Below are 8,804 nucleotides of genomic sequence, written 5' to 3'. Positions count from 1 at the left end.
CGAACTCACAGAGATCCGCCTGCCTCTGCCTTCCCGAGTGCTGAAATTAAAGGTGTGCACCCCCCCCCACCTGGCACCCCTTTAGAAGGTGCCACCAAACACTCTCCACACTAGCATTCAATCCACTTCATAAAGAGGACCAAACCTTTCAACACATCCTCTAGCAAACATGTACATTATCTCAGGTTTTGTTCTGTTTTGTCTTATGTTTTGACAAACTAACAAAGCACATGACTAAACAAAACGAGAAACGGAGAGACGGCTTAGGGATTCAGAGTACACACTGCTTTCCTGGAGGACCCACGTCTTGTTCCCAGCACCCACATCAGGCAGCTCACAGCCACCTGTAGCTAAGCTCCAGGGGCTCAGATATCTCAAGCCTCTGCAAGCACCTGCATTCTCATGCACCTGTTCACACACCTATATGTAACCTAAAACAATAATAAATACATCTTTAAGAAGCAGAAATGTCTTTATCCACTAACGTTAGACACTGGTGACTGACTGTAGGCTAATTCTAAGTGGAACTCTGGGGTCAAGGTCAGGGACACACAAGACTTTGTTGGACTAAGGATGCTCTCCCAGCACGGTCTATCTGAGGACACATCTTCCTATCGCTCACTCGTCACTCTGTTACCTTGTGTAGGCAGTTTAGTTTCTCCAGTGTGGTTGCCACCATGAAAAGACCACCACAAGGTCACCTATTCAACCTAGGACCTATTCAAGACCACCTAGGAACCATTCAGCTGTGGTATTGGCAGTGGGCCTCACAGTGACCACACCCTGCCAGCCTTGTCCATATGTGTTTAAACTGGTGCTGCCGCCTCTACCCCCACCTCCCTATCCACTTATTTAAAACAGGTCCACAGCTGGGCATGGCAGAACACATCTGCAGTCTGGCCACTAGAGAGGCTGAGGCAGGAGGATTGTTTGAGCCCAGCCTGAGTAACATAGTGAGATTCCATCTGAAGGAAGGACAGAGAGGTAGTGTGTAATGTTCTGGATCCGGGGTGCTCTGTCTTAGAGACAGCAACGTGGCACACATCAGTATATATGGTGTGTGTGTGTGTGTGTGTGTGTGTGTGTGTACTCCAGTTAGCGTGGCTCCTGCCTCACAAACTGAGTAGAATGGTTGGGAAGGTCATAAAGAAGAAACGAAAGTAACGAAATTACTCAGCACCTGAGGCAAGAAGCTAAGTGAAATCCTGGGCTAATAGAAAGTCAGTAGAGACCCAGGCACCAGTCTGCTCAAGTCAGAAGTCAGGGGCTGTGCTGGTCCCTACCCCCAACACACCTGCAGCCACCCAATCCTGTTGACTGTGCCTTTCTAAGCCCCCCTGGGAGCCCCCTGCTCTCCCATCCTTTCTTCGGGTTCTCATTGATGTGCCCATTTGCCCTTAAGGCCTCCTCTGCCCCTACCCCCTCCTCTCCAGCAGAACTGACAGTTCAGAGTGATTCTCATATGCAAATCAGAGCAAAGCCACTGAGGGGCCCCTGGGGCCTGTAGCCCCTGTTCTCAGCCCAGGCTGCTCAGAATCACCTGGGAGACCTGACATTGCTCCTGGCACCTGCTCCTCGGCCTCGAGGTTCACAGGAAGACTTCTAAGATTTCTGTTTGTATTGTTTTTGAGACAGTGTTATTTTATCCAGGCTGGCATCAAATTTCCTACTGTATCTGAGGATGACCTTGACCTCTTGATCATCCTGCTTCCAACTCCCAAGTGCCATGGTTACAAGTTTGCACCAACAAGACTTTTAATTTTTAAAAATGTGTGTGTGGTATTTGTGTAGGGAGTGCACCCATGCATGTAGAAGCTAGGGATGGATATTCGGTATCTTCAGTAACTCTCCACTAAACTTAGAACTCCCCGATGTAGCACAAATGGCAGGCCAGCAAGCCCCAGGAATCCTCCTATCTTCAATTAAATGCTAGGGTTATAGACACAATTTGTGACTGCTTCTTTTCCTTCCTTCCTTCCTTCCTTCCTTCCTTCCTTCCTTCCTTCCTTTCTTTCTTTCTTTCTTTCTTTCTTTCTTTCTTCTTTTGTGACAGGGTCTCTCTGTAGCTTCGCAGCATGTCCTGGAACTCACTCTGTAGACCAGGCTGGCCTCAAACTCACAGAGATCCACCTGCCTCTGCCCCCACCACCTGGCCACAATTTGTGTCGTCTTCTTTGTAACAACAGCTTCTCCTCCTCCTCTTCTTCTTTCTTCTTCTTTTGTACGTGTGTGCCACAGGACTCATGGGAGTCACAAGACATCTTGTGGGATTCAGGTCTCTCCTTATACCATCTGGGTCCTGGAAATCAAACTCAGGTCATCAGGCTTGGCTGCTCTTTCAAGGGACCTGGGTTCTATTCCCAGCACCCACATTATGGCTCACAGTCATCCTGAATGAAAATGTGGACGTAACTACTCCTAGGTATAGCTGAGGTTTTTTTTTTTTTTATTGTAGATATGAGGGAGAGAGCATCCAGAGGCCCCTGGAAGAGTCCGAACTGAACACGGCCAGCAGGATAGACAGGGCCAGGAGAGGGGCTAGCAGAGAGTGTGACAGAGGAAGAGAAGAGAGAGGGACCAGAGAGGGGATCAGGAGAGGGGGAGGAACCAAGAGGCCAAGGAAGCACGTGGCTGAAATGGCTGGGTTATACAGGAAAGAGAAGTTGGAGGAAGGATGGTGAAGCTCAGGAGGTGGAGAGGTTTAGGACAGAGAGTGAGGAGAGCAGAGAAGCAACAGGTGTTTGCATGCTGGGAGGGCCTAGTGGCCAGCATTGGTTTAGCTATGTTAGTAGCCATTTGTCCTGGGGCTTTAGGGGACCTAACACATCTGTAAGTCCAACTCCAGGAGATTCAACTTTCTCTTCTACATGGGTCATGAATATACATGTAGGCAAAATACTCCCACATATAAGATATACTTTTTAAAAAAATCTTTTCCAAATTATATTTACAAGCCAGGCATGGTGATGTACACACTACTTTAATACCAGCACTCAGGGGGCAGAGGCAGGCAGCTTGGTCTACAGAGTGAGTTCCAGGGTAGCTACACAGAGAAACCTTGTCTTTAAAAAAAAATTATATGGGCTGGAGAAATGGCTCAGCGGTTAAGAGCATTGCCTGCTCTTCCTTAAGGTTCTGAGTTCAATTCCCAGCAACCACATGGTGGCTCACAACCATCTGTAATGAGATCTGGTGCCCTCTTCTGGCCTGCAGGCATGCACACAGACAGAATATTGTATACATAATAAATATTAAAAAATTATATTTATGTATTTATCTGGGCGGAGGGTGCGGGTGTGTGCCACACACATGCCTGTGGCGTTAGAGGACATTGTTGCAGGAGCTGCTTCTGTCTTTTCTCCAAATGAATGCAGGGATTGCGAGCCACCACCACCTTTACCTGCTGAGCCACGCTGTCAGCCTGGCTTCTGCTTTTTTTTTTTTTAAATGAAAATTGGCTTCTGCTTTTGTCCATGGATGCCGGGGACAGGGACTCACGTCGTCATGGACGAGTACATTATCAGCTGAGCCAGTAGCCCCAAGCTGTTAATTTTTTTTTAAATATTTATTTATTTATTTATTTATTTATTTATTTATTTATTTATTTTGTATACAATATTCTGTCTGTGTGTGCAGGCCAGAAGAGGGCACCAGATCTCATTATAGGTGATTGTGAGCCACCATGTGGTTGCTGGGAATTGAACTCAGGACCTTTGGAAGAACAGGCAGTGCTCTTAATCTCTGAGCCGTCTCTCCAGCCCCAAGCTGTTAATTTTTAAAGCTCCCTAAGTGATCCCAATGTACAACAGGCAGACACCAGGCTATAGTGAAGGCTTTTGGCGCCATTTTCAGCAATCCCACATCATCCAGCTTTTACTTCAGCAGACACTAAGCCCTTGCTGGGTACCAGATCCCCGCTCGTCTGAGGCTGCCATGACAAATACCATTTAGGCCTCACTTCGCCGTGTTATTTTTTCCATCTTTATGGAAGAGAACAAACACTCCATCTTAGAGGGAAGATGTAGAACAGTGCACACACACGCCTTTAATCCCAGCACCTAGGAGGCAGAAGCAGGCAGATCTTTGAGTTCGAGACCAGCCTGCTCTACAGAGCAACTTCCATGCTAGCCGGGAAACAAGTACACAGAGAAATCCTCCCCTGACCCCGACCCCAGATTTAGGAAGTAAACAACTCAATAGCTTCAGGAAGTCCTGAGAATTGACCAGATTCTCTAGCCCTCTTGCTCTCCAAGTTTGTATAAGCAATAGGATGGCTGGGATACACCCTCAGAAAGCCTAACCACCTGAAGGAGGCAATTCCAACCTGTCCAGTTGCCTGCAAGTTGTACAGTGAGCCCCAGATTTCTAGAGCAGTGATCCCTGCTAGGGTGGCTTTGGTGATGCAGCTGTCTGCGTCAGCTCCACTCCTATAATAACCTCAATAAAATTCACTGGTACCCAGGTGTGGTGGTACATGCCTTTAATCTCAGCACTTGGGAGGCAGAGGCAGGCCGATAGAGCTCTGTGAGTTCAAGGCCATCCAGGGCTACCTGGTGAGACCCTATCTCAAAAAAAAAAAATCAAAATCAGACAAACAACAGCAAATCCCACCTCACTGGTCCACCAGTTTGGACTTGACAGCACCCTTACTTCTCTTGTCGATGCCCTGCCTCCCACAAATGGGGTCACACTCAGTGCCTTTTAGGCCTCTCTTCTTCTTTTTACCTCCTGCTCTAGTCCAGTCACTGCGACAGACCTGAACTTCTCCAAACTTGCCCCACTGTAGTGACAGGGTCTTTCTGTGAACCCCAGGTCCCAGGCTTGACCTCCGGGCCTCTTCACACTCAGCTTGTGCATCACTTGCTTTGAAAAACCTTTACTCAATTCTAGCCTCCCACGGGCTCCCTGAGTGCAGGGACTATGACTAAGCCTTGGTAGCCATGGCAGAGACACTAAATAAGTGTTTGGGGAATCCACAGATGAGCACACCTGAATAGGTCCAGGAGGGGTCTGTGCAGAGGCAGATGTGCAGGGAACCGAAGAGTGTGAGGAAACCTTAGCTTCCAAAGGCCGTGGGGCCAGCTCCTCAAGAATAGGGCTGTCCATGCAGATGGACAGTGGTAGAGTACCTGGCTAGCATGCAAGAGGGCCCTGGGTTTGATCGCTTGTACTACAGATCCAACGCCCTTCCCCCAGGTGGCCAGGTAGCTTTGTAACAAGCAAGGAGGCAGGCAGAGATACATAGTACCAAAATGGAGTAAGTGAAAGCAGCTGGTCGCCTCCTTCCTGGGAGAGCAAGCCCGGCCTGTGAACACAGCAGAAAGGGCAGGGGTGTGTCCTGACCGGAACACTGACTGGAATGTTGCTTTGGGTTAGGGCTACCTTTAACATTTGCAGGGTCAAAGGCTAGAGCGCAGATAGAGGACCACCTGCCATGTTTCAAAATATTTATAAGTTATAAATGAAGCTAACAAGCTAATAAAAGCAGGGGATGCTGGCACACCTCTGTAATCCTGGCACCCCAAGGATGCTGAGGCAGGAAGATCAGGAATTTGAGGCCAGCCTGGGCTACACAGTAAGTTCCAGGCCTGTCAGGCCTTCATTGTGAAGCCTGCAAAGACCCTCTCGACGCTATTCTTTTTGACTCGTTTGTTTGTTGTTTTGAGATATGACCTGGTCTCAAACTCATGACTGCCTCAGTCTGGCTCTATTCTTTCTTTTTTAAGAAATGCTTTTAGCCAGGCGGTGATGGCACACACCTTTAATCCCAGCATTCGGCAGGCAGAGGCAGGTGGATCTCTGTGAGTTTGAGGCCAGCCTGGTCTACAAGAGCTAGTTCCAAGACAGGCTCCAAAGCTACAAGAGAAACCCTGTTTCGGGAAAAAAAAAAAAAAAAGAAATGCTTTTATTAGGGGTGGAGAAATACACACCAACAGCAAGGCACACAGGGAGAAAGACCTTTTGCAAAGCACAGAGGGGGATTCCAGAAGCCAAAGCAGCTAGTCTGCCATTTTCTTTTGAGAAATTCACCTTCGTGATGACCTGGGATCCAGGCATGAATCAGAATCCTCAGACCCCCAGCGGTTCTTGGAGTTTTGGGACTGGGTTTCCAGAAGAGCTGGTCCCTGACTCATGCTTTCTCTTCAGCCTTCGGTGTCAGTGATGGTTTCCCAAGTCACAGACTCTGGTCCTGGGACCCAGAAATGCGCCACCTTACACGGCAAGTTTGCTAATCGTCCGACCTGGTCATGAAGAGGTTACTCTTGGTTACGAGGTGGGCATGATGCCACACCACAGAGAGCCTTCCAAGTGAAAGAGGGAAGTGAGGCTCAGCTGAAGAGGATGTTGATACTTACAGTCGGGCATGGTAACAAAGGCCTTTAATCCCAGCACTCAGGAGGCAAAGGCAGGTGGATCTCTGTGAGTTCCAGGCCAGTCTGGTCTACACTATGAGTTCCAGGACAGTCAGGGCTATGTAGAGAGAACCTGTCTCAAACAAAGCAAAATGAGGCTGATACTTGAATCAAAGGTCAATAACACCCATTTTGGACTTCGGACTTCTAGGACACAAGGCCATAGGTTTCTAGTACTTCAAAAAATACATTTATTTGCCCCACAGTGGTGGCATACACCTTTAATCCCAGCACTTAGGAGGCAGAGGCAGCAACAGAATACTATGGAAACCTAACACACTGCCTACAAAGTCTCTCTCCCACAAATGGCTGCCTCTAGTCCACCTAGGAGTGTATGGACCGTTCTTTGAGGACAGGCCCAGAGAGACGGGATGACAGGGACACTGGAGTTGGAGACTTGCTGCATAATCTAGGCACAGGGTTTTGTAATTCTTGGACCATGAGTGACCTCCCTCGCTCTTCAGGAGGAAGGCCCTCAGCTCCTCACTTGGTCCTGTGGTGGTCTGGAGAAGAATGTCCCTCTTGGGCTCATTTAAATGCTTGGTCATCAGGGAGTGCAGCTGTTTGAAAAGATTACAAGGAGGAGGTGTGACCTTGATGAAGGATGTTACTGGGGGTGGGGTTTTTCCCCCTGAAACTGGGTCTCTATAGCTTTGGAGTCTCCTAGAACTAGCTCTTGTAGATCAGGCTGGCCTCGAACTCACAAAGATCCACCTGCCTGCCTCTGCCTCCCGAGTGCTGGGATTAAAGGCATACGCCATCACCGTCCAGCTATTCTTATTTATTCATTTTCAGAGTCTCACTGTTTACCTCTGGCTAGTCTGGAACTATGGAGATCTTCCTGCCTCTGTCTCTGGGGTGCTGAGATTAAAGGCATGCACAACCATGCATGGCAAGGTTTACTTTGTGTGTGTGTGCATGCATGCATGTTAGCATGTGCGTGTTCATATGGGTGTCTGAGGAAGACAGAGGTAGCATTGCATCTCCAGGAGCTAGAGTGACAGGTGATTGTGAACATCCAATATGTGTGCTGGGGATCAAACTCCAGTCTTATGCAAAGAGAGCAAGAATCCTTCAGAGATGAGTCATCTCTCCAGCCTCATTGAAAAAAATATGTTTTTGAGACAGGGCCCCACTATGCAGCCATGACTGGCCTGGAACTCACTATGTAGACATAAATACTGGGTATGGTGGTACAGGCCTTTGATTCCAGTACTCAGGAGGCAGAGGCAGGTGGATTTCTTGAGTTCAAGCCTAGCCTGGCCTACAGAGCAAGTTCCAGGACAACCAGGGCTATACAGAGAAATCCTGTCTAGAAAAACTAAACCAAAACCAAGCAAACAAATGAAACCTACGTAAGTTCTGCTGTTGATTCGCTTTGTGGCTACTGATACCGGTTTTGACTACTTGGTTAGGGTGTTGTTACTGGTGGTATTTCCAGAACTTTCCAGTAGAAAAGGCCAGGCACCACACACTTAGATAACGTGCACACACACACACTCACATACACACACACACACACACACACACACACACACACACACACACACTTGTTCCCAGCTTTGATCTGGCCATCCTGGCTACATTCTAGAATCTCTTCTCTGTATGCTTTTCTTGGTTCTCAGTGTCTACATTGTATTTACTTATGTTCCATCCTGGGATAGATACAGTCTCAGAGTTGCTGTTCAGGCTCCTTCCTCACTCACTCAACATTATGAAAACCGCTTTCCCAGCCAGAGTACATTGTAGTTGGGGGTGGAGCTCAGGAGCAGGATGTTTGCCCAAAGTGTATATACAGTTTTTCTTGTCTTTGGTCTTATAGTATGCAACCATAAGCCATGGTTCCAAGTTTGTTTAGGTCAGACTCTTTCTGCCACCCCATTAGGAAAATGTCAGCATCATAATCCCACTGTGTCCTAGCAGTGTTTCTAGCTGTGATAAAAACACCAAGACCAAAAGCAGGGGAGGAAAGGGCTGTTTGGCTTACATATCTGGATCACAGCCCATCACTGAGGGAAGTCAGGGCAGGAATTCAAGGTAGCAACCGAAGTAATGGTCACTGAGGAGTGTTACTTACTAGCTAGCTCTTCCTGGCTTGCTCATCTCTGCACGCCCCTTTTTATTAAGATCTACTTATTTATTATGTCTACAACATTCTGCCTCCATGTATGCCTGCAGACCAGAAGAGGGCACTAGATCCCATTATAGATGGCTATGAGTCACCATGTGGTTGCTGGGAATTGAACTCAGGACCTTTGGAAGAGCAGTCAGTGCTCTTAACTTCTGAGCCATCTCTCCAGCCCCATCTTCCTTTCTTTAAAAAAAATCATTTTTATTTTATGTGCATTGGTGTTTTGCCTACATGTATGTCCATGTGAGGGTGCCAGATCT

The sequence above is a fragment of the Alexandromys fortis genome, unplaced genomic scaffold (assembly GCF_014885135.2).
Source record: "Alexandromys fortis isolate MF-2015 unplaced genomic scaffold, M_Fortis_MF-2015_v1.1 scaffold_26, whole genome shotgun sequence".
NCBI classification, from domain to species: Eukaryota; Metazoa; Chordata; class Mammalia; order Rodentia; family Cricetidae; genus Alexandromys; species Alexandromys fortis.
Note: the sequence above shows the minus strand (reverse complement) of the source record.